A 25,227-nucleotide genomic window follows, 5' to 3' on the forward strand; every position below is an offset into this window, starting at 1 on the left:
CTGACCCGACCTTACAAAAGTACCGGGAACGAGCAGAGACCGGAGGGGGCGGGGCAGATAATGAAACATTCTTATGGGAAAAAGGGAAACTATACCGCTGGACAGAGAAAAGGGGACAGCGTAGGCGACAGCTGGTAGTGCCCCACAAATACCGTCAAGAAATCCTCAAGATAGGCCATGACATCCCCTTAGCAGGCCACCTAGCTGTAACCCGTACCCTACACCGCATTACTCACACGTTCTTTTGGCCAGGGGTACACGCCGACGTTAGAACTTACTGTAACACCTGCGATGTGTGTCAACGAGTAGGAAGGCGAGGCGATCACCCTAAAGCCCATCTAGTAAATATGCCCATTGTAGAGGAACCCTTCAGCCGGGTTGCTATTGACCTAGTGGGACCACTGGCTACCCCTAGTCCCTCCGGTAAGCGCTACATTCTTACCGTAGTGGATTACGCTACCAGGTACCCAGAGGCTGTCGCCCTATCCAACATACAAGCGGATACGGTAGCGAATGCACTAGTACAGGTGTTCTCCCGGGTAGGATTTCCAAAAGAAATCCTATCCGACCGAGGCACCCAATTTACGGCTGAATTGACCCAACAACTCTGGCAGGTTTGCAAAATTAAGTCCCTCCTGAGCTCCCCATACCACCCCCAGACGAACGGGCTGTGTGAGAGGTTCAATGGGACCCTCAAGCAAATGCTCAAGACGTTCACTCAGGAATACCGAGACTGGGAACGCTTCCTGCCGCACCTCCTTTTTGCTTATCGGGAGGTGCCCCAGGAAACGACAGGGTTCTCTCCCTTCGAGTTGCTCTACGGAAGAAAGGTACGGGGACCCCTAAACCTGATCCGGGAGCACTGGGAGGGAGAGATGGAGACTGACGGTGTCCCCATTGTGCCATACGTGCTGGGACTCAGGGACCGAATGGAGCAATTAGCCAAATCCGTGCGGGCTAATCTCCAGTCGGCCCAGAGAAGACAGAAAGTATGGTACGATCGGGGGGCCCGAAAGAGAATCTTTACCATAGGACAAAAGGTGTTAGTACTTAAGCCGGTGAAGACAGACAAATTGCAGGCGTCCTGGCAGGGCCCCTACCAGATCGTAGAGAAAAGGGGAGACACCACTTATGTGATAGCTAGCTGCCACGACAACAATCTTAGAAAGACATTCCATGTAAACATGCTCAAGGAATATTTTGAGCGACCAGAGAACGTGACGGCCGTATGTTGTTCCCCTCAGGAAGGCCCCGACAGTCTACCCATTCCAGACCTATTAGAAAAGAGTCTCCCCACAGGTATAGTGGCTCAGGTTCAGATAGGAGACCGACTTAGCCCCACTGAAAGGGAGCAGCTCAACCAACTCCTACAGTCCAAACACCTCACCTTCTCCCCGAAGCCAGGGTACACTACTTTAACCACCCACCAGGTAGATACTCCGGGACAAGCTCCCTTGCGCCAGGCTCCGTACCGAATCCCCGAAGCAGTTAGGATAGGAATGAAGAAGGAGATCGATGAGATGCTCCAACTCGGGGTAATTGAGCCCTCCGATAGTCCCTGGGCCTCCCCAGTTGTCTTGGTGCCCAAGAAAGATGGGACCACCCGGTTCTGCGTAGACTATCGGAGGCTCAATGAAAAGACCGTGACGGACGCTTACCCTATGCCCAGGGTAGACGAGCTACTCGATCGTATAGCCAGGGGAAATTACCTGACCACTATTGACCTCTGCAAAGGTTACTGGCAGATTCCCCTGGCCCCGGAGGCTATCCCCAAGTCGGCATTCGTCACCCCATTCGGCTTATATCAGTTTAGGGTAATGCCGTTTGGGATGAAGAATGCCCCAGCTACATTCCAGCGCTTGGTGGATAGGCTCCTGGATGGCTTCCAGAGTTTTGCTTGCGCCTACCTGGACGACATAGCGATCCACAGTGAGTCATGGGAGGACCACTTAGCTCACATAGGAATGGTTCTGGATCAGATCCGGGCTGCTGGCCTGACTCTGAAGCCAGAAAAATGCCACTTTGGGATGGCCGAGGTACAGTACCTGGGTCACCGGGTGGGGTGTGGAAAGCAGCGACCAGAGCCGGCCAAGATAGAAGCTGTCGCCAATTGGCCCACCCCCATCACTAAGACTCAGGTCCTAGCCTTCCTGGGCACGGCAGGGTACTATAGACGGTTCGTACCAGACTACAGCACACTTGCCAAACCCCTGACTGACTTGACCAAGAAGAACTTACCTCGACAGGTCCTGTGGTCTCCCCACTGTGAAACGGCTTTCCAGGCTCTCAAAAATGCTCTAATTAACGCTCCTGTCTTGGCGGCTCCAGCCCTTAACAAACGTTTTATCGTCCACACAGATGCTTCCATGTTCGGGCTGGGAGCCGTCCTCAGCCAAGTAGGCGAAGATGGAGGGGAGCATCCAGTTGCCTACATCAGCCGGAAGCTCCTGCCCCGCGAAGTCAGCTATGCAGCGGTCGAAAAGGAGTGTTTGGCTTTGGTGTGGGCATTAAAGAAATTGACTCCCTATTTATATGGGCAGGAGTTCACTCTGGTCACCGACCATAACCCGTTGGTGTGGCTGAACCGGGTCTCTGGAGATAATGGCAGGCTATTACGTTGGAGTTTATCGTTGCAACCCTTCAATTTCACCATTACTTACAGACCTGGGAAACAGAATGGCAACGCCGACGGGTTGTCCAGACAAACCGACCTCAGCCCCGCATAACCAGCGGTCTGGACAGCCTTAGTCTGCCCCGAAAAGGGGTCAGACCGTGTCTGCCAGAGTGTTCCACAGAAAGGGAGCACTGTTACAGAAGCATTAGTTATTTTGTTGTGAAGAAACTTATTTCCCAGCAGCAATGCCTGAACCAGCCAAGCCAGCGCCTAAGAAGGGCTCCAAGAAAACTGTAACAAGTATCATTTCATAAAGGGTTAACTCTGTTCAGTTTTGAGAAAACTATTTTCTGAGGCAGGTTTCCTAGCATATTGTGTACTGTAATTAATTTTGTGATAAGCATTCACTGCTAGGTGATAAGAAGGACTCAATTGTTTTCTTGTGTGTACTTGTTATCTGCGGTGGCCTGTCCAAGGGCTTTGTCTAAATGTGTGATGGGGGATTTTATGCTTCCCCCCCTGGGAGTGCCCTGTGTGCATGTAACCTAAATAAAAAGCAGGCTGGGCATCCCAGTCCTCAGTTCTTGGTTGTCCCTCAATCGCAGCGTTGACTCGTTTTTGTGGGCAGAAGGGTATCCTAGCTGTACTACAGCTAAGGGGGATTATTCTACATTTGCGAGACTCATATAGAATACTATGGAAAGCAGTTTCTCCCCTCTTCAGCAATAGGAATCCAGGCTACTAAGCGGTCCATCTCTCAGCGAGACTAAGGGTAACCGTAACAAAAATAAATAAAAAAAAAAAAAAATCTGTTCTTATCAGTTTAATATCTGATACGCGCCCTATCTGGGTGCCATATATTAAATGGATTTTTGAAACAGGGAGATGGAAGAAGAGCTTGCTCTGTCCACTCCACGCATTGACCTGGTATTGCAGTACCTCCAGGACCGGTGCACCCCTCTCTTTTGCTGTGTGACAAAAACAGAATAATCCTCCTCATCCATACAACAACCAGAAGCCGAAATGAGCTGCAGCAGCTGATTTCTGGAAGAAAGCCTCAGCGACGAGCTGCTTTCCTGCCTGCTTGATTTCATTTTGGATTCTTGTTAACCCCTTGTGTGCTGGGCTAAAAAAGCCTAGCAAACGTTATTTACCTGTCGAGGCGACGTGTTTGCTATCCTTTTGTGTTCATTCTTCATTTCATGAGCATTTCTTCCCAAATCTATGTATTGCTGTTTAAATTCATGCATTCATTTATTGATTTATTGATTTACTTATTTATTTATTTATTTATTTATGTATGTATGTATTTATTTATTTCTGTGGTTCCTTATTTTGTATGTATTTAGATGTGTCCATTGCTTGATTTATGGATGTGTTTACTAATTATGTCTTTCTTTCTTTCTTTCTTTCTTTCTTTCTTTCTATCTATCTATCTATCTATCTATCTATCACTCCTTCTTGGCAGACAATAAAAGTCTTTGGAGCTGTCAATGTTGTCTTTGTGCTTCTTTCTCCCCCCTGGTGCCTGGACAGGGAATTTTTTCAAAAAAGACTTGAGCCTGCTAGCTAGCTAGCTAGCTAGCGAGTGAGACAGGCAGGCAGCTAGTCCCCCACAAGATCCAGTAGCAGTAGCAGCTACTAGGTGCAATCAGCCTGATCTGCCAGCCCGCCCGGTGGCTTTCACGCCTTTCTGTGTGTCTGCGGAGTGTAGCTCCGACGATGGCGGGGGGAAGGAGGGGGGCCGTTTTCGGGGGAGGGTGGAGGAGGCGGAGCCATGCAAATTGGAGAGCAGCTCTCTGTCCAGTAGTCAGGAGGCAGCAGCAGCAGGTTCGTCGTCGTCGTTGCCGCTGCTGCTTTTTCTCCTAAAGCAGATTATTTTGTGGTTATATCTAGTTGTGTTTTTTGTCTGGCATAGCAGCCTGCCATGTGTTGTTATTTGCTGCTGCTGCTTTTGGATTTGCAATGGTGTGATTTGTGGTTAGCATTGGAGTGAGTGCCCTGTCTCCCCGAGGCAGAGTGAGTGCTCTGAGCGTGCGGCGTCCCAGACAAGAGCGTTGCGTTATCGCTTCTCGGCCTTTTGGCTCAGATCAAGTGTCTGAGCCATTAGGAGTTGAAGAACCTGTCCCCTCGGCCTGGTGGTGTTTCCTTCGGGTGCACCACCTGCTGCTATTGGGGGGACAGCTATCTGAGACGTCCGGGTTGCGATCGTGTTGCCATTATGGCGGCGACTGTTGGAGCTGTGTCCATGGAGAGTGTTATCGGAGGAGTCGTTGGAGAAGGTGTCGGAGGTGCTGGAGGTGTCGGAGGTGTCGGAAGTGTCGGATCTGCTGGACGTGTCGGAAGTGTTGGAGGTGTTGGAGGTGTTGGAGGTGCTGGACGTGTCGGAGGTGTTGGAGGTGCTGGACGTGACGGAGGTGTTGGAGGTGCTGGACGTGTCGGAGGTGTTGGAGGTGCTGGACGTGTCGGTGGTGTCGGAGTCGGTGTGGAGGCTGGAGGTCGTTTTGATGGTAAGAGGGTTCCAGGTGGTCGTAGTCAGGAATATTCTATGGGGACCTACCCATTTGATACTTTACGCATCCAAGTGGCTCCTGAACATCAGGTTCTGAAAAATGGTGTGTTTATTCAGAAAAATATTATGGTGGCTCTGTTTGGATTTTCTTTTAACCAATTCATGTGCTTCCAGGATTTTTATAGGAAAGGATATTTTGATATGACAATGATATCTAACCATTTGGCGAACGTTGTGTTAGAAAAATGTCGAGTTTATAGGGCACATGAAGACCTGCAGGGGGTTAAATTTTCCCCAATGTTTGGTGGCGGTGACAAACTACTTATTGTCCATATGTACAATCCTCATACGAAAGAGGAGGAGATTGCCCGCTACCTTATGAGGTTTTGTGCTCGGATCAAACCTGAAGGGAAGGTTTTTAATTCATGTGGAGTCTGGACTGGGAAGTGGAAATTCCGTGTGTCTTTCCGTCCGGATGAGGGGGAATTTGGGGGTTTTCTTAGACCCCCACCTCTGTTCTCCATCGGGAGTAACAGAGGTTTTCTGGTATTTAACCAGATGCCCCCGTTTTGCCGCACTTGTCTTAAATATGGTCACGATTCTTCGGATTGTGTCGAGGATCAGGTGTGTCGGTTTTGTAAAAGACCGGGGCATTTGAGCAAGGATTGCAGGATTCGTATCTGCGATCTTTGCGGTGAGTCTGATCATCTAAGCAGATATTGTCCTGAGAGACGAAGGTGGGAGACAAGGAAGCAGCCCTTTGTGGTGCACTTGGGTAGTCCTTCTGTGAGGGGGGAGTCTCAGGTGCATCCTGTGGTAGAATTGTCTGTCCCCGTGCCCCCTACGGAGGAAGGGGGTGAAGAGGTAATTATTGAGGATCAAGACCTTATGGATACTGGTGAAGCAGGTACCTCTGACTCAGTACAGGGGTCTTTTGTTCCTCCTACCTCAGAAAAGAGGTCTGATGTTTCAAAAACTGGATCTAGGGCTGAGGAGTTTACTTCTGAGAAGCTGAAATCTATCGTTTCTGAAGTGGATGTTATGGCTGAGGGAGGTGAAAATCCCCCTAAGAAGCCGAAGTTTCAGTCTGAGGAGGAGTCTTCTTCCTCCTGGAGCCACTTGGAGCATCCTAATAGATTTCTTGCTCTTGATCATGAACCAGTCTCCTCCCGTGAAGATCTGCGGAACATTGACTTTACTGATCTGACCGGGACAGATAGGATTTCTGATGCTAGCAGTGATGAGGCTAGCATCATCAGGATTGACGATACGTCAATGCCTGCTGGAGAGGTTGTGGCAAGTCCTGCGCCCAGTGACGTTTCTGAGGGCCAGGATGGTCTCCTGCTTAGGAGGTTTTCTAGGTAGGATACTGTGCTACTCCTCTCTAGATGCTTAAGTTAGCATCGCTAAATACACGGGGCTTTAAAAGCCCTCCTCGGAGGGCGGCCCTGTGTGATTTTCTGGTTAATACCAATAATAACATTATTTATTTACAAGAATGCTGTATTAATACAAATGATAAAGTGGAAGTTTTACAAGGATATTGGGATAGGGGCCCATCAGTATGGTCAGGTAGTAATGAGAATAAGTCTGTAGGGGTGGGTATCCTTTTTAATAGCCATGATTTTATTATTAATAGTTTTAAGGAAATTGTCCCGGGTAGGCTTTTAGTTGCTCATGTCAGTTATTTTAATTTTAGTTTTAGATGTATTAATGTCTACGCCCCGGTTATTAAAAAAGAGAGGTTAGATTTTTTTAAGATTTTAGCTTTGTTTTTAGCAGGTTCAGAACCTTTGATTTTAGGTGGGGATTTTAACTGTGTTTTACCAGGTGAGAAGAGGGAGAGTGTGAGTGTGAGTGAGCGTTTGGATGGGTCTGCTAGTGTGTTGAAAGGTATGATTGAGGATTTTAGGCTAAATGATGTATGGATGAGGTTGAATGGTGCGGATCCTGGTTTTACGTGGAGTAATAGGGCGGTTAAATCCCGTATTGATTTTATGTTTTTATCAAAGGTTTTTAGTTTGCGGTCTTGTGTTTTAAGTGAGAATGTGTTTTCTGACCACAAGCTTTTAGAGTGTGTGTGTGATTTACCTGCTGAGCAGAATTTTAAATCTTCTTATTGGAAACTTAATACCTCTCTTTTAGATGATGATTTTATTAGACAGAGTTTTATTGCTAGTTATAAGAAATGGAGTTTTAGTCGGGGCGATGAGGACATTATTTTATGGTGGGATAAGGTTAAAGTTTTAATTCGGGACTTTTTTATTAAAATGGGTAAGAGAGTGGCTAGGGAGAAGAGGGAATTTTATGCTAAACTTAATTTTAGACTTCAAGCATTTTATCAGGCACGTTCTTATGGTTTTAATGTAGATGATGATATTTTAAAATTAAAAGAAGAAATTAGGAAAAATTTAGAAGAAAAGGGGAAACAAATAATTTTTAATTCTAAAGTACAAGTTTTAGAGGAGGATGAGAAGTGTTCTAGATTCTTTTTTAAAAAATTAGTTAGTAAAAAGAGTTTTATGGGGAGTATAGAGGGGAAATCTGATATTAATGGTATGAAGCAAGAGGTTTTTAATTTTTATTCGGATTTATATTCTCCCAAATTTTTAGATCCCTCCCTAAAAGAACATTTTTTATCACAATTGGATTCTTCTTTTAATTTTAATGATCAATCTTTTTTAGCTCAGGATTTTAATTGTGCAGAAATTTTAGGGGTTATTAAAAGTTTTAGTAATGGTAAGACCCCAGGAAATGATGGGTTACCAATTGAATTTTATAGGGTTTTTTGGGATGTTTTAAAAGATGATTTTATGATTTTATTTAAAAAGTGTAGTGATTTTAATATTTTACCTTTATCTTGGACGCAGGGAGTTGTTGTTTTAATTTATAAAAAAGGTGACAAAGATTTTATTAAGAACTGGCGTCCCATTACACTTTTAAATACTGATTATAAAATTTTTACTAAACTTTTAGCATCCCGTTTGAAATCTGTCATTTCCAAAGTTGTAGCCCCCTGTCAGGCCTGTGCGGTGCCTGGGAGGAGTATAACGGAAATTTTAAGCACGATTAGAGATTCGATATTTTATTGTTTAGATAGGGACCAGAGCTTGGCTCTTTTTAGTGTAGACTTTGAGAAAGCCTTCGATCGCGTGTCACATGAGTTTTTATTTACGGTTTTAGAAAGGATGGGTGTGCCTGTACGGATGCTGAATCAGATTAAGAGTGTGTATGATGGTTGTGTGAGTAGAGTGTCTGTTAATGGGTTTTTAACTGATGGTGTTTTAATTAAGTCTGGGGTTAAGCAGGGCTGCCCCTTATCACCTATTTTATTTATTTGTTGTGTTGAGCCACTATTATGTGCATTAAGAAAAGACAAGGTGATTCGTGGTGTGCCTGTTCCTGGAGGGGGAGGAACGCAAGCTAAAACCGTGGCATACATGGATGACATCACCGTTCTGTGCACTGACATAGTCTCTTTAAATAGAGCAGTAAGGACTGTGGAGTGGTTCTGTTGTGTGTCTGGGTGTAAGATGAATGCGGATAAATCTGAGTGTATGTTGTATGGCCGGTGGGACAGTTTGCTTGGTGTGACTGTGCCGCTTGTGAGAGAGAAGATAAAGATTTTAGGCATCTATTTTACGGGTAACATGAAGTATGATTTTATGTGGGAAACCGTTTTAGCTAAAGTGAAGAAAAAAATTCAGTTATGGGCTTTTAGAAAGTTGACTCTAGAGGGTAAGATTTTAGTAGTGAGACAAGTGATTTTACCCATTGTTTTATATGTATCCATGGTTTTATTTCCCCCTGTTTTATTTTTAAAGAGAATTATTCGTGAATGTTTTATTTTTTATTGGGGGGCTAAAATGGAGCGTTTTAAAAGAACTGAACTACAGAAATTGTCTTTTAATGGTGGGAAGAACGCTCTAGATATGGATAGGTTTTTAAGTTTTAAGTTTTTATCCTATAATATAAAGATGGCTCTTTGCAGTGAGGATTGCATTGCTAGTTTGTTTATAAAATACACCACTGGATTTATTTTTCACAAATACAAATGGGTTCAATTGGCTTTGAATAGACCTTATGCGTTTAACCTGCCCAAACATTATGTGGTTTTAGAGAGAATCATTCGAGTTTTTAAGTTGCAGAATTTTACTACAGAGACTTTGATTGACCATAAGAAAATTTTTGGGGTATTTTTCACTGGCGAAGTTATAAGTCCTGTTGTAAATTTTTCTGCAATTGTCTCTCGACAAATCTGGAAGAATGTGGCGCATAAATTTCTATCTAACTTCCAGAAGGATTTGGCCTGGGGGATTGTCACAGACTCTCTCCCTACCAGGGAATTCCAGCATAGACGGGGCCTGGTTGCCAGTGCCAAGTGCCCTCGAGCAGGGTGTGAAAGTTGTGAGACGCCACTTCACATCTTTTGGAACTGCAGATTTGCACAAGAGGTCTGGAGGCAAATTAGTCCCCTTCTAAAGTGGGTAGGCGGTCTGAGGATTCTCAACCATGAGGCTGTTTTATATGGCAAGATGCTTTGCATAGCGGAAGAAAAGTTTTTATATGTCTGGCTTATTATTAATTGTTTTAAAGAAGCCATCTGGCTGGCCAGAAATATTTTACTTTTTAATCATGAAATTTTATCTGTAAAGAACTGTGTACAATATGCCTTGAGTTTAATCCATATTTATTATTTACGTGAAAAGAAAAGTATTGGAGACAAAGACGCTAAAGCACATTTTGGCTTTCTGTTCTGGAGCCAGATCTCCTTTTAATTATATTTTATGCTTTTCTAGGGACAGCTGTAGGGACAGCTGTAGGGTAAGCTGTAGGGTCAGTTAGTTGGGTTGGTGAAGAGAGGGACAGAGCTGAGGGTGAGCTTATAGGGTTATTCTAAGGGACAGTTCTTTTATGCCAGTTGTTTTATGCCAGTTATTTTATGTAATTTTATGTCTGTTTGTTTAAGCCAGTTTTTACTGATTTTTCTGGCTTTTTCACAGATGATGTGATTGAGTCCCTCATTGGTTTTATGTGCGTATTCTCCTTCGGGGGAATTAAAACTGGAGGTTAACTCTTAACTGAAGTGAAAAAAAAAAAAAAAAAAAAAATCTGTTCTTATCAGTTTAATATCTGATACGCGCCCTATCTGGGTGCCATATATTAAATGGATTTTTGAAACAGGGAGATGGAAGAAGAGCTTGCTCTGTCCACTCCACGCATTGACCTGGTATTGCAGTACCTCCAGGACCGGTGCACCCCTCTCTTTTGCTGTGTGACAAAAACAGAATAATCCTCCTCATCCATACAACAACCAGAAGCCGAAATGAGCTGCAGCAGCTTGTTTCTGGAAGAAATCCTGAGCGACGAGCTGCTTTCCTGCCTGCTTGATTTCATTTTGGATTCTTGTTAACCCCTTGTGTGCTGCTGGCCAAAAAAGCCTAGCAAACGTTATTTACCTGTCGAGGCGACGTGTTTGCTATCCTTTTGTGTTCATTCTTCATTTCATGAGCATTTCTTCCCAAATCTATGTATTGCTGTTTAAATTCATGCATTCATTTATTGATTTATTTATTTACTTATTTATTTATTTATTTATTTATTTATGTATGTATTTATTTATTTCTGTGGTTCCTTATTTTGTATGTATTTAGATGTGTCCATTGCTTGATTTATGGATGTGTTTACTAATTATGTCTTTCTTTCTTTCTCTTTCTTTCTTTCTTTCTTTCTTTCTTTCTTTCTATCTATCTATCTATCACTCCTTCTTGGCAGACAATAAAAGTCTTTGGAGCTGTCAATGTTGTCTTTGTGCTTCTTTCTCCCCCCTGGTGCCTGGACAGGGAATTTTTTCAAAAAAGACTTGAGCCTGCTAGCTAGCTAGCTAGCTAGCGAGTGAGACAGGCAGGCAGCTAGTCCCCCACAAGATCCAGTAGCAGTAGCAGCTACTAGGTGCAATCAGCCTGATCTGCCAGCCCGCCCGGTGGCTTTCACGCCTTTCTGTGTGTCTGCGGAGTGTAGCTCCGACGATGGCGGGGGGAAGGAGGGGGGCCGTTTTCGGGGGAGGGTGGAGGAGGCGGAGCCATGCAAATTGGAGAGCAGCTCTCTGTCCAGTAGTCAGGAGGCAGCAGCAGCAGGTTCGTCGTCGTCGTCGCCGCTGCTGCTTTTTCTCCTAAAGCAGATTATTTTGTGGTTATATCTAGTTGTGTTTTTTGTCTGGCCTAGCAGCCTGCCATGTGTTGTTATTTGCTGCTGCTGCTTTTGGATTTGCAATGGTGTGATTTGTGGTTAGCATTGGAGTGAGTGCCCTGTCTCCCCGAGGCAGAGTGAGTGCTCTGAGCGTGCGGCGTCACAGACAAGAGCGTTGCGGTTATCGCTTCTCGGCCTTTTGGCTAAGATCAAGTGTAGTATCTGTTCTTATCAGTTTAATATCTGATACGCGCCCTATCTGGGTGCCATATATTAAATGGATTTTTGAAACAGGGAGATGGAAGAAGAGCTTGCTCTGTCCACTCCACGCATTGACCTGGTATTGCAGTACCTCCAGGACCGGTGCACCCCTCTCTTTTGCTGTGTGACAAAAACAGAATAATCCTCCTCATCCATACAACAACCAGAAGCCGAAATGAGCTGCAGCAGCTGATTTTTGGAAGAAAGCCTCAGCGACGAGCTGCTTTCCTGCCTGATTGATTTCATTTTGGATTCTTGTTAACCCCTTGTGTGCTGGGCCAAAAAAGCCTAGCAAACGTTATTTACCTGTCGAGGCGACGTGTTTGCTATCCTTTTGTGTTCATTCTTCATTTCATGAGCATTTCTTCCCAAATCTATGTATTGCTGTTTAAATTCATGCATTCATTTATTGATTTATTGATTTACTTATTTATTTATTTATTTATGTATGTATGTATTTATTTATTTCTGTGGTTCCTTATTTTGTATGTATTTAGATGTGTCCATTGCTTGATTTATGGATGTGTTTACTAATTATGTCTTTCTTTCTTTCTTTCTTTCTTTCTTTCTTTCTTTCTTTCTTTCTTTCTTTCTTTCTTTCTTTCTTTCTATCTATCTATCTATCACTCCTTCTTGGCAGACAATAAAAGTCTTTGGAGCTGTCAATGTTGTCTTTGTGCTTCTTTCTCCCCCCTGGTGCCTGGACAGGGAATTTTTTCAAAAAAGACTTGAGCCTGCTAGCTAGCTAGCTAGCTAGCGAGTGAGACAGGCAGGCAGCTAGTCCCCCACAAGATCCAGTAGCAGTAGCAGCTACTAGGTGCAATCAGCCTGATCTGCCAGCCCGCCCGGTGGCTTTCACGCCTTTCTGTGTGTCTGCGGAGTGTAGCTCCGACGATGGCGGGGGGAAGGAGGGGGGCCGTTTTCGGGGGAGAGTGGAGGAGGCGGAGCCATGCAAATTGGAGAGCAGCTCTCTGTCCAGTAGTCAGGAGGCAGCAGCAGCAGGTTCGTCGTCGTTGTCGCCGCTGCTGCTTTTTCTCCTAAAGCAGATTATTTTGTGGTTATATCTAGTTGTGTTTTTTGTCTGGCCTAGCAGCCTGCCATGTGTTGTTATTTGCTGCTGCTGCTTTTGGATTTGCAATGGTGTGATTTGTGGTTAGCATTGGAGTGAGTGCCCTGTCTCCCCGAGGCAGAGTGAGTGCTCTGAGCGTGCGGCGTCCCAGACAAGAGCGTTGCGTTATCGCTTCTCGGCCTTTTGGCAAGATCAAGTTTACTTGTTTCTTGTCAATTGGAGCTTTTGGAACCTATTCCCTCGGCCTTGCGGTGTTCCTTCGGGTTCACCGCATGCTGCTATTGGGGGGATAGCTATCCTGCACCGAGTTGGGATCAACGTTGCTATTATGGCGGCATTCATTGGAGAGGAAGAAGGAGTTGTTCGAGGTGGAGAGGAGATGTCCCGATTGGAAGATCAAGTCGGAGTCGAGGGAGGAGTCGGATTGAGAGAGAATGATGGAGTTGGAGGAGAAGGTGTTGCAGACAAGAGTGGAGCCAGAGGAGGAGAATCTTGGAATGTTGAGGCTGGAGGAGGTGGTGTTCCAGGTAGACGTCCTCTGGACACACTTCGCATTCAGATTGCAGAAGCTTACCAACTTGAGAAAAATGGGGATTTCTTGCAGAAGACTCTGGTAAGTGAGCTTTTTGGTTTCGATTTTACGGATTTCATGTGCTTCCAGGAATTTCAGCGAAGGGGTTTCTTTGACCTTAGTCTGAGAACTGAGGATCTCGCTAATAGAGTCTTGGAGAAAGCAAGGCTTTATAGGGATCATGGGTATATGCGTGGAGTCAAGATTACCCCTTTGTTTGGAGAAATGGAAAAATTGTTGGTTGTCCACATGTACAATCCACATGTTCATGTGCAGGATATTGTCAACTTCCTGAAGGGTTTTTGCACAAATGTGGAGTTTAAGGGTCAAGTCCTTAATAAATTTAATGTTTGGACTGGGAAAAGGAAATTTTTGGTTTCCTTCAAGCCAGATGACAAGGAATATGGGGGATTTCGTCGACCCCCTCCAATATTTTCAATTGGCAATAACAGAGGTTTTCTTTTTTTCAATCAGATGCCTCTGTTTTGCAGGAAGTGTTTGACCTATGGGCATGATACCGCTTTTTGTTCTGAACAGCAAGTTTGTCGATTTTGCAAAAAGGCAGGTCATGCAAGTAAAGATTGTGAGAATAAGACTTGTGACAATTGCAAAGAGATAGGACATGAGTATCGTTCATGTCCCACCAGGAGGAGATGGGAAAGTAGAGGAGCCGTTGTAGCTTCTCATGGCATCCCACAAAAAGAAGGAACAGGGAAGCAAATGCCCCAGGAAAAGGGGCCCTCTGTGTCCTTTATTTTGGATGATGAGACAAGACAAGATCTCCTCAGAGCTGGTTTTTCAAAGGACCCTAAAGCCAATTCTGATGTTGGTGCTTGGAGTGCTGTGAGTGTCAGTCAGGATGCTGGTGTTTCCAGTGTTTTGGTCTCTACTCCTAAGAAGTCTGATAGAGGTGTTTCTTCACAAGACAGTGTGATTTCACCCACATGTAAGTCGGCTGGGAAAAGGAAGCTTGGATCTCATCATAAGAAAGTTGGAAAGCTGAGTAGGAAGAAGTCTTTAAAAGTGATGGGGAAGAAGGCCAGAGAGTGTTCTGGAAAAATTATGGAAGGAAAAGAGGATCTGGATGATTCTTCAGATTCTCCTATTGAAGATATTGTTCCTTCTAAAGTACTGTCGCCAGTACATTCTCCAACGGCTCCTGATTCGAGTATATTTCCTACTTCAAATCAGTACGAAGTCCTATTTGATGAGGATTTGGGTCTTCATGGTCCATCATTACAAACTTCAATGTGTGGCCCTCAGTTGGATGATGGCATTGAGGATTTTCCAGGAGGCTCCTCTAATATTGCCGATTTCTCAGATATTAGCGATGTAGGACTCAGGATCGATGAGCATTCTCCTAGCGGTTTGTTGTCTCCGGTGCCTGTAATTGAGAGTTTTAGTCCTGCACCCAGTGAGACTATGTCTGAGGGTCAGGGCAGTATTCATAGAAAATTAAAATGAGACCTTGTCTGCATTTTTTAGATGCTTCGTATAGCGTCTTTTAATACGCGGAGTTTTAAGAGCTCTATTAAAAGAGCCACTCTGTGCGATTTCTTTAAAAGTAGAGGTAATGACATAATTTTCTTACAAGAATGTGGATTTGACAGAGGTTTTGATATTAATATATTTAAGAAGAGTTGGGATAAGGGTCCATCTATCTGGTCGGGTGGAAATGAAAATAAAAATGTTGGGGTTGGAATTCTTTTTAATAATTTTGATTTTAGGGTTTGTAATTTTGAGGAGGTTATTCCAGGTAGACTTTTAGTTTGTAATATTAGTTTTCGTAATTTTAGTTTTAAGTGTATTAATGTATATGCCCCTACTGTTAAAAAAGAGAGGGTAGAGTTTTTTAAGGTTTTACAGTTGTTTTTAGCCGGTAGTGAGCCTATGATTTTAGGGGGTGATTTTAACTGTGTGTTGCCTGGAGAGAAGAGGGAGAGTGCGGGTGTGAGGACTAGTTTGGATGGGTCTGCAAGTTTGTTGAAAGGGATGATTGAGGATTTCCGTTTACAGGATGTGTGGAAAGTGAGTGGAAGTGTGGGAGATGGTTTTACTTGGGGTAGCACTACTGTTAAATCTAGGATTGATTTTATTTTTTTATCTAGGGCTTTTAAAGTGGTTTTATGTCAGTTATGTGAAAATGTTTTATCAGACCATAAGCTGCTTGAATGTAAATGTGAAATGCCGGTGGAGAATAAATGTACTGCTTCCTATTGGAAATTAAATACCTCTCTTTTAAATGATGAAACTGTGTGTGGTGATTTTATTAAACAGTATAAAATTTGGAGTTTTAATAGAATGGGGGAAGATATAATTATTTGGTGGGATAAAGTTAAAACTAAAATACGGGATTTTTTTATTTCTGTTGGTAAACGTAAAGCTAAAGAGAAAAGGGATTTTTATTCAGATCTTAATTTTAGGTTACAAGCTCTTTATCAGGCCAGGTTTTATGGGTGTGAGGTGGAAGATAGGATTATTGCTTTAAAAGAAGAAATTAAAAAAGTTTTAGATGATAAAGGGAAACAAATTATTTTTAACTCCAAGGTACAGATTTTAGAAGAAGATGAGAAATGTTCCCGTTTCTTTTTTAAAAAGGTTGTTGCAAATAAAAGTTTTATTGATGTTTTAGATGGTGAGAGTGAAATTGATAAAATTAAAAATGTTGTTTATGATTTTTATAATAATTTATTTTCTTCTAAAAATATTGATCGCTCCTTGGAGGAATATTTTTTAAATTTTTTAGATTCTTCTTTTAATGCAGATGATCAGTCTTTTTTATCTAGAAATTTTAATAGTCCTGAGGTTTTAGATGTTATTAAAAGTCTTTTTAATGGTAAAACTCCAGGGAATGATGGTCTGCCAATTGAATTTTACAAAACTTTTTGGGATATTTTAAAGAATGATTTTATGTTATTAATTCAAAAGAGTGGGGATTTTAATATTTTACCAAAATCATGGACCCAGGGTGTTGTGACTTTAATACATAAAAAAGGGGATAAAGGAGATCTTAAAAATTGGCGCCCTATTACGCTTTTAAATTGTGACTACAAAATTTTTACCAAACTTTTAGCATCTCGCTTAAAGACCATCATTTCAAAAGTTATAGACCCCTGCCAGGCCTGTGCGGTGCCTGGGAGGAGTATAACGGAGATTTTAACTGTTATTAGAGAATCTATTTTTTATTCATTAGATAGGGACCAGAGCTTAGCTCTTTTTAGTATTGATTTCGAAAAAGCCTTTGACAGAATTTCTCATGATTTTTTATTTGATGTTTTAGCTAGAATGGGAGTTCCTGATAGAATGTGTAGACAGATTAGAAGTGTGTATGATGGATGTGTGAGTATGGTGTCTGTGAATGGTTTCCTGACTGATGGTATAAATGTGTTGTCTGGTGTAAGGCAGGGATGCCCTCTGTCACCTATACTTTTTATTTGTTGTATAGAGCCCCTGCTTTGTGCTATAAGAAAAGAGAAAATGATTCGTGGTGTTTTTGTTCCGGGTGGAAGAGGCCTACAGGCTAAAGTTGTTGCTTATATGGATGATGTTACGGTGTTGTGTACGGATACGGTTGCAGTTACGAGAGCTATAAGGTTGGTTCAGTGGTTCTGTTTGGCGTCTGGGTGTAAGGTTAATATGGAGAAGTCTGAGTGTATGTTGTATGGAAGGTGGGATAGTTTGTTGGGAGTGGATGTTAAGCTTGTTAGAGATAAAATTAAGATTTTAGGGATCTATTTTACTTCTAATATGAATTATGATTTTAGTTGGGAACTTGTTTTAGCAAAAGTCAAAAAGAAAATACAGTTTTGGGTTTTTAGGAGTTTATCTTTAGAAGGGAAGATTTTAGTTATAAAACAGATTATTTTACCCATTCTTTTATATACAGCAATGGTTTTATTTCCCCCGGTTTTATGGTTGAAGAAGGTTATTAGGGAGTGTTTTGTTTTTATCTGGGGGGCTAAGATGGAGAGATATAAAAGATCAGAATTACAGAAATTACCAATAAATGGGGGTAAAAATGCTCCTGATTTGAATATGTTTTTAAGTTTTAAATACCTCGCTTTTAATATAAAAATGGCTCTTCGCTCCGATGATTGTATAGCTTGCCTTTTTATAAAATATGCTGCGGGTTTTCTTTTTAAAAAATATAATTGGATTCCGTTTTTATTAACCAGACCTTATGCTTTTAACCTACCTAAGCATTTTATTATTTTAGAGAAAATTATTAGAGTTTTTAAATTGCAGGGTTTTACTATTGATGTTTTACAAGATCATAGGAGGATTTTACATGTTTTTAAATCTGGTGAAATAGTGACTCCTGTTTTAAATTTTTCTAGTAATGTCTCTGGACAAATTTGGAAGAACGTCTCCCATAAAAGGCTGAGTAATGGCCAGAAGGACTTAGCCTGGGGGATAGTTTCTGGCTCACTCCCCACTAGAGAGTTCCAACATAGGAGGGGCTTGGTAGCCAGAGCCAAGTGCCCGAGGCCTGATTGTGTGGTCAGTGAAACTTCTTTACATATTTTTTGGAACTGCCCTTTTGCACAGGAAGTTTGGAGGAAAGTGAGCCCTCTTTTAAAATCGGTAGGGGGTCTTAATGTTTTAAATCATGAGGTTATTTTATATGGGCGAGCGTTATGCTTAGACGAAGAAAAGTTTTTATATTCATGGTTAATTTTAAATTGTTTTAAAGAATCTTTATGGTTTGCAAGGAATTTACTTTTACTTAAACATGAAACTCTCTCTTCTTTGAATTGTATTAAATATGGGTTAAGCCTCATTCATATTTATTTTTTACGGGATTCTAAAGTTTTTGGAGAGAAAAGTGCAAAAGAAAAATGGGGATTTTATGTCTGGAACAAAATTTCTTTTCACTAATTTCACTGCATTTATTTTTTCTCTCCTAGGGTCAGTCTTGAGGGAGAGTTTTGAGGGATGTTTTTGAGGGACAGTTAGAGGGTTGGGTGAAGAGAGGGGAAGAGTGAAGGGACAGTGGTGAGGGATATGTTTGAGGGACAGTCTTGTCTCTTCAAAAGACATCTACGTGTTGGTTAATATTATTAATATTATATTTATTATATTTATTATTTAATTTTTATATTTATAAGGTTTTAAAATATTTCCACGATGATGCGATTGAGTGACTTTTTATGTTGCGATTTCCATGAAACCCTTTGTGGGAGAAAGAGTTTTAGAAGGTCTCATACTCACGACTGAGTGGAAAAAAAAAAAAAAAAAAAAAAAAAAAAAAAAAATCTGTTCTTATCAGTTTAATATCTGATACGCGCCCTATCTGGGTGCCATATATTAAATGGATTTTTGAAACAGGGAGATGGAAGAAGAGCTTGCTCTGTCCACTCCACGCATTGACCTGGTATTGCAGTACCTCCAGGACCGGTGCACCCCTCTCTTTTGCTGTGTGACAAAAACAGAATAATCCTCCTCATCCATACAACAACCAGAAGCCGAAATGAGCTGCAGCAGCTGATTTTTGGAAGAAAGCCTCAGCGACGAGCTGCTTTCCTGCCTGCTTGATTTCATTTTGGATTCTTGTTAACCCCTTGTGTGCTGGGCCAAAAAAGCCTAGCAAACGTTATTTACCTGTCGAGGCGACGTGTTTGCTATCCTTTTGTGTTCATTCTTCATTTCATGAGCATTTCTTCCCAAATCTATGTATTGCTGTTTAAATTCATGCATTCATTTATTGATTTATTGATTTACTTATTTATTTATTTATTTATTTATGTATGTATGTATTTATTTATTTCTGTGGTTCCTTATTTTGTATGTATTTAGATGTGTCCATTGCTTGATTTATGGATGTGTTTACTAATTATGTCTTTCTTTCTTTCTCTTTCTTTCTTTCTTTCTTTCTTTCTTTCTTTCTTTCTATCTATCTATCTATCACTCCTTCTTGGCAGACAATAAAAGTCTTTGGAGCTGTCAATGTTGTCTTTGTGCTTCTTTCTCCCCCCTGGTGCCTGGACAGGGAATTTTTTCAAAAAAGACTTGAGCCTGCTAGCTAGCTAGCTAGCTAGCGAGTGAGACAGGCAGGCAGCTAGTCCCCCACAAGATCCAGTAGCAGTAGCAGCTACTAGGTGCAATCAGCCTGATCTGCCAGCCCGCCCGGTGGCTTTCACGCCTTTCTGTGTGTCTGCGGAGTGTAGCTCCGACGATGGCGGGGGGAAGGAGGGGGGCCGTTTTCGGGGGAGGGTGGAGGAGGCGGAGCCATGCAAATTGGAGAGCAGCTCTCTGTCCAGTAGTCAGGAGGCAGCAGCAGCAGGTTCGTCGTCGTCGTCGCCGCTGCTGCTTTTTCTCCTAAAGCAGATTATTTTGTGGTTATATCTAGTTGTGTTTTTTGTCTGGCCTAGCAGCCTGCCATGTGTTGTTATTTGCTGCTGCTGCTTTTGGATTTGCAATGGTGTGATTTGTGGTTAGCATTGGAGTGAGTGCCCTGTCTCCCCGAGGCAGAGTGAGTGCTCTGAGCGTGCGGCGTCCCAGACAAGAGCGTTGCGTTATCGCTTCTCGGCCTTTTGGCTCAGATCAAGTGTCTGAGTCAGAAGGAGTGGCGGAACCTGACCCCTCGGCCTGGTGGTGTTTCCTTCGGGTGCACCACCTGCTGCTATTGGGGGGTTAGCTATCCAAAGCGTCCGAGTTGGGATCAAAGTTGCCATTATGGCGGCAATTGCTGGAGTTGGAGTTGGAGTTGCTGATGTCATCGGAGGAAGTGATGGAGGCCGATCTGCAGATGGAGGAGGAGTCGTTGCTGGAGATCGAGGTGGATTGGTGGAGGAGGCTGGAGTTCGGGAGGAGGCTGGAGTTCGGGAGGAGGCTGGAGTTCGGGAGGAGGCTGGAGTTCGAGGTAGTGGAGTCGGTGATGTGGCTGGAGGTCGATTTGGTGGTAAGGGGGTACCAGGAGGACGTAGGCGGGTGGATCCTACTGGATCTTATCCGCATGATACGCTCCGTATCCAGGTGGCTCCGGAGCATCAAGTTTTAAAAAGTGGTGTTTTTTTGCAGAAAACTATTTTGGTTGATTTATTTGGTTTTTCCTTTGAACAGTTTATGTGTTTCCAGGATTTTTATAGGAAAGGCCATTTTGATTTGACTATGATTTCTAACCAGCTGGCCACTGTTGTTTTGGAGAAGTGCAGGATTTATAAAGCACATGAGGCTTTGGAGGGGGTTAAAATTTCCCCTATGTTTGGTGGCGGGGAGAAACTCCTTATTGTTCATATGTACAATCCCCATGTTAAGGAGGCAGAGATCACCCGCTACCTGATGCGTTTCTGTGCGAGGATTAATCCTGAGGGGAAAGTCTTTAATTCCCTTGGAGTCTGGACGGGAAAATGGAAATTCAGGGTGTCTTTCCGTCCAGACGAGGAGGAATTTGGGGGTTTTCTTAGACCCCCCCCCTCTGTTCTCCATTGGGAGTAACAGAGGCTTTCTTGTTTTTAATCAAATGCCCCCATACTGTCGCAAGTGTTTGCGGTATGGGCATGACCCCTCTGACTGTGTTGAGAACCAGGTATGTCGTTTTTGTAAAAAGCAAGGACATTTGAGCAAAGACTGTACCATCCGCATTTGTGATCTCTGCGGTGAGTCAGACCATTTGAGTCGCTCCTGTCCGGAGAGGCGCAGATGGGAGACTCGGAAGCAGCCCTTTGTGGTGCGTCTGGGTACTCCTTCTGAGAAGGGGGAGTGTCAGGCGCATCCTGTGGCGGTGCAGTCTGTCCCCTTGCCTCTTGTGGAGGAAGCGGATGAAGAAATGGACTTGTCTGTTACGGAGGTACGTGAGCCCATGGATACTGGAGAGGTGGGTGTTTCTGGTTCTACTGAGGGGTCTGTGGTTCCTCCTACTAAACAAAAGAGGTCAGCTGTCAAATCAGGATATAAGGCTTTTGTCAGCTGTCAAATCAGGATAGAAGCTTGCTTCTGTGAAACCGAAGTTGATAAAATCTGTTGTGGATCCTGTGGCTGAGAGGGATGAAAATCCCTCTAAGAAGCTGAAGTCTTTGCCTGGTGAGGAATCGTCCTCTATGTCTCCTGATTTGAGCCACCTGGAGCATGACAATAGGTTCTCTGTTTTGGAACAAGATCCGGTATTCCCCAATGATGACTTACAGAACATTGATTTTGGTCTTTTTTCTGGAACAGAGAATATTTCTGATGTTAGTAGCTTTGAAGCGAGTGAACTCAGGATTGATGATTCATCAGTGCCTGCTGGAGAGGTTGTAGCAAGTCCTGTGCCCAGTGACATTTCGGAGGGCCAGGGTGGTTTCCTGCTTAGGAGATTTTCTAAGTAGGAAGTTTTGCTGCTCCTCTCTAGATGCTAAATATAGCATCCTTAAATACACGGGGCTTTAAAAGCCCTCCTCGGAGGTCAGCCCTGTGTGATTTTTTAGGTAACACTAATAATAACATTATTTATTTGCAAGAGTGCTGTCTAGATAAATATGATAAGGTGGAAGTTTTAGAAAAATATTGGGATAGGGGCCCATCAGTATGGTCAGGTAGTAACGAGAATAAATCTGTAGGGGTGGGCATCCTTTTTAATAGCCATGATTTTATTATTAATAGTTTTATTGAAATTGTCCCGGGTAGGCTTTTAGTTGTCCATGTTAGTTATTTTAATTTTAGTTTTAGATGTATTAATGTTTATGCCCCTGTTATTAAGAAAGAGAGGTTAGAGTTTTTTAACATTTTAGCTTTGTTTTTAGCAGGTTCAGAACCTTTGATTTTAGGTGGGGATTTTAACTGTGTTTTACCAGGTGAGAAGAGGGAGAGTGTGAGTGTGAGTGAGCGTTTGGATGGGTCTGCCAGTATGTTGAAAGGTATGATTGAGGATTTTAGGCTAAATGATGTATGGATGAGGTTGAATGGTGCGGATCCTGGTTTTACGTGGAGTAATAGGGCAGTTAAATCTCGTATTGATTTTATGTTTTTATCAAAGGTTTTTAGTTTGCGGTCTTGTGTTTTAAGTGAGAATGTGTTTTCTGACCACAAGCTTTTAGAGTGTGTATGTGAGTTACCTGCTGAGCAGAATTTTAAATCTTCTTATTGGAAATTGAATACCTCTCTTTTAGATGATGATTTTATTAGACAGAGTTTTATCGCTAGTTATAAGAAATGGAGTTTTAGTCGGGGGGATGAGGACATTATTTTATGGTGGGATAAAGTTAAAGTTTTAATTCGGGACTTTTTTATTAAGATGGGTAAGAGAGTGGCTAGGGAGAAAAGGGAATTTTATTGTAAATTAAATTTTAGGCTTCAAGCACTTTATCAGGCACGTTCTTATGGTTTTAATGTAGATGATGATATTTTAAAATTAAAAGAAGAAATTAGGAGAAATTTAGAAGAAAAGGGGAAACAAATAATTTTTAATTCTAAAGTACAAGTTTTAGAGGAGGATGAGAAGTGTTCTAGGTTCTTTTTTAAAAAATTAGTTAGTAAAAAGAGTTTTATGGGGAGTATAGAGGGTAAATCTGACATTAATAGTATGAAGCAAGAGGTTTTTAATTTTTATTCGGATCTATATTCTCCTAAATTTTTAGATCCCTCCCTAAAAGAACATTTTTTATCACAATTGGATTCTTCTTTTAATTTTAATGATCAATCTTTTTTAGCTCAGGATTTTAATTGTGCAGAAATTTTAGGGGTTATTAAAAGTTTTAGTAATGGTAAGACCCCAGGAAATGATGGGTTACCAATTGAATTTTATAGGGTTTTTTGGGATGTTTTAAAAGATGATTTTATGATTTTATTTAAAAAGTGTAGTGATTTTAATATTTTACCTTTATCTTGGACGCAGGGAGTTGTTGTTTTAATTTATAAAAAAGGTGATAAAGATTTTATTAAGAACTGGCGTCCCATTACACTTTTAAATACTGATTATAAAATTTTTACTAAACTTTTAGCATCCCGTTTGAAATCTGTCATTTCCAAAGTTGTAGCCCCCTGTCAGGCCTGTGCGGTGCCTGGGAGGAGTATAACGGAAATTTTAAGCACGATTAGAGATTCTATATTTTATTGTTTAGATAGGGACCAGAGCTTGGCTCTTTTTAGTGTAGACTTTGAGAAAGCCTTTGATCGAGTGTCACATGAGTTTTTATTTACGGTTTTAGAGAAGATGGGTGTGCCTGTACGGATGCTAAATCAGATTAAGAGTGTGTATGATGGTTGTGTGAGTAGAGTGTCTGTTAATGGTTTTTTAACTGATGGTGTTTTAATTAAGTCTGGGGTTAAGCAGGGCTGCCCCTTATCACCTATTTTATTTATTTGTTGTGTTGAGCCACTATTATGTGCATTAAGAAAAGACAAGGTGATTCGTGGTGTGCCTGTTCCTGGAGGGGGAGGAACGCAAGCTAAAACCGTGGCATACATGGATGACATCACCGTTCTGTGCACTGACATAGTCTCTTTAAATAGAGCAGTAAGGACTGTGGAGTGGTTCTGTTGTGCGTCTGGGTGTAAGATGAATGCGGATAAATCTGAGTGTATGTTGTATGGCCGGTGGGACAGTTTGCTTGGTGTGACTGTGCCGCTTGTGAGAGATAAGATTAAGATTTTAGGCATCTATTTTACGGGTAACATGAAGTATGATTTTATGTGGGAAACCGTTTTAGCTAAAGTGAAGAAAAAAATTCAGTTGTGGGCTTTTAGAAAGTTGACTTTAGAGGGTAAGATTTTAATAGTGAGACAAGTGATTTTACCCATTGTTTTATATGTATCCATGGTTTTATTTCCCCCTGTTTTATTTTTAAAAAGAATTATTCGTGAATGTTTTATTTTTTATTGGGGGGCTAAAATGGAGCGTTTTAAAAGAACTGAACTACAGAAATTGTCTTTTAATGGTGGGAAGAACGCTCTAGATATGGATAGGTTTTTAAGTTTTAAGTTTTTATCCCATAATATAAAGATGGCCCTTCGCAGTGAGGATTGCATTGCTAGTTTGTTTATAAAATACACCACTGGATTTATTTTTCACAAATACAAATGGGTTCAATTGGCTTTGAATAGACCTTATGCGTTTAAACTGCCCAAACATTATGTGGTTTTAGAGAGAATCATTCGAGTTTTTAAGTTGCAGAATTTAACTGCAGAGACTTTAATTGACCATAAGAAAATTTTTGGGGTATTTTTCACTGGCGAAGTTATAAGTCCTGTTGTAAATTTTTCTGCAATTGTCTCTCGACAAGTCTGGAAGAATGTGGCGCATAAATTTCTATCTAACTTCCAGAAGGATTTGGCCTGGGGGATTGTCACAGACTCTCTCCCTACCAGGGAATTCCAGCATAGACGGGGCCTGGTTGCCAGTGCCAAGTGCCCTCGAGCAGGGTGTGAGAGTTGTGAGACGCCACTTCACATCTTTTGGAATTGCAGATTTGCACAAGAGGTCTGGAGGCAAATTAGTCCCCTTCTAAAGTGGGTAGGCGGTCTGAGGATTCTCAACCATGAGGCTGTTTTATATGGCAAGATGCTTTGCATAGCGGAAGAAAAGTTTTTATATGTCTGGCTTATTATCAATTGTTTTAAAGAAGCCATCTGGCTGGCCAGAAATATTTTACTTTTTAATCATGAACTTTTATCTGTAAAGAACTGTATCCAATATGCTCTTAGTTTAATCCATATTTATTATTTACGTGAAAAGAAAGGCATCGGAGATAAAGACTCTAAAGCACATTTCGGTTTTCTGTTCTGGAGCCGGATCTCCTTTTAATTATATTTTATGCTTTTCTAGGGACAGTTGTAGGGACAGCTGTAGGGTAAGCTGTAGGGTCAGTTAGTTGGGTTGGTGAAGAGAGGGACAGAGCTGAGGGTGAGCTTATAGGGTTATTCTGAGGGACAGTTCTTTTATGCCAGTTGTTTTATGCCAGTTATTTTATGTAATTTTATGACTGTTTGTTTAAGCCAGTTTTTACTGATTTTTCTGGCTTTTTCACAGATGATGTGATTGAGTCCCTCATTGGTTTTATGTGTGTATTCTCCTTCGGGGGAATTAAAACTGGAGG

General features: G+C 42.0%; 2 non-coding genes and 2 pseudogenes across 2 annotated transcripts; all 4 read left to right on the top strand.

Annotated features, from left to right (window-relative positions):
* The first annotated feature begins 3,366 nt into the window (after positions 1–3,366).
* LOC128655010 (uncharacterized) lies at positions 3,367–3,575 on the top strand (annotated as a pseudogene).
* Positions 3,576–10,196: 6,621 nt separating this feature from the next.
* On the top strand, positions 10,197–10,390 carry LOC128654986 (U2 spliceosomal RNA). The gene has a single exon (XR_008401605.1). It is a non-coding gene; the product is annotated as a U2 spliceosomal RNA (small nuclear RNA).
* A 1,108-nt stretch (positions 10,391–11,498) lies between these two features.
* On the top strand, positions 11,499–11,689 carry LOC128654919 (U2 spliceosomal RNA). The gene has a single exon (XR_008401559.1). It is a non-coding gene; the product is annotated as a U2 spliceosomal RNA (small nuclear RNA).
* A 6,695-nt stretch (positions 11,690–18,384) lies between these two features.
* Positions 18,385–18,624, top strand: LOC128655021 (uncharacterized; annotated as a pseudogene).
* The last annotated feature ends 6,603 nt before the right edge of the window (positions 18,625–25,227 follow it).

The sequence above is a fragment of the Bombina bombina genome, chromosome 3, assembly GCF_027579735.1.
Source record: "Bombina bombina isolate aBomBom1 chromosome 3, aBomBom1.pri, whole genome shotgun sequence".
Taxonomy (NCBI): domain Eukaryota; kingdom Metazoa; phylum Chordata; class Amphibia; order Anura; family Bombinatoridae; genus Bombina; species Bombina bombina.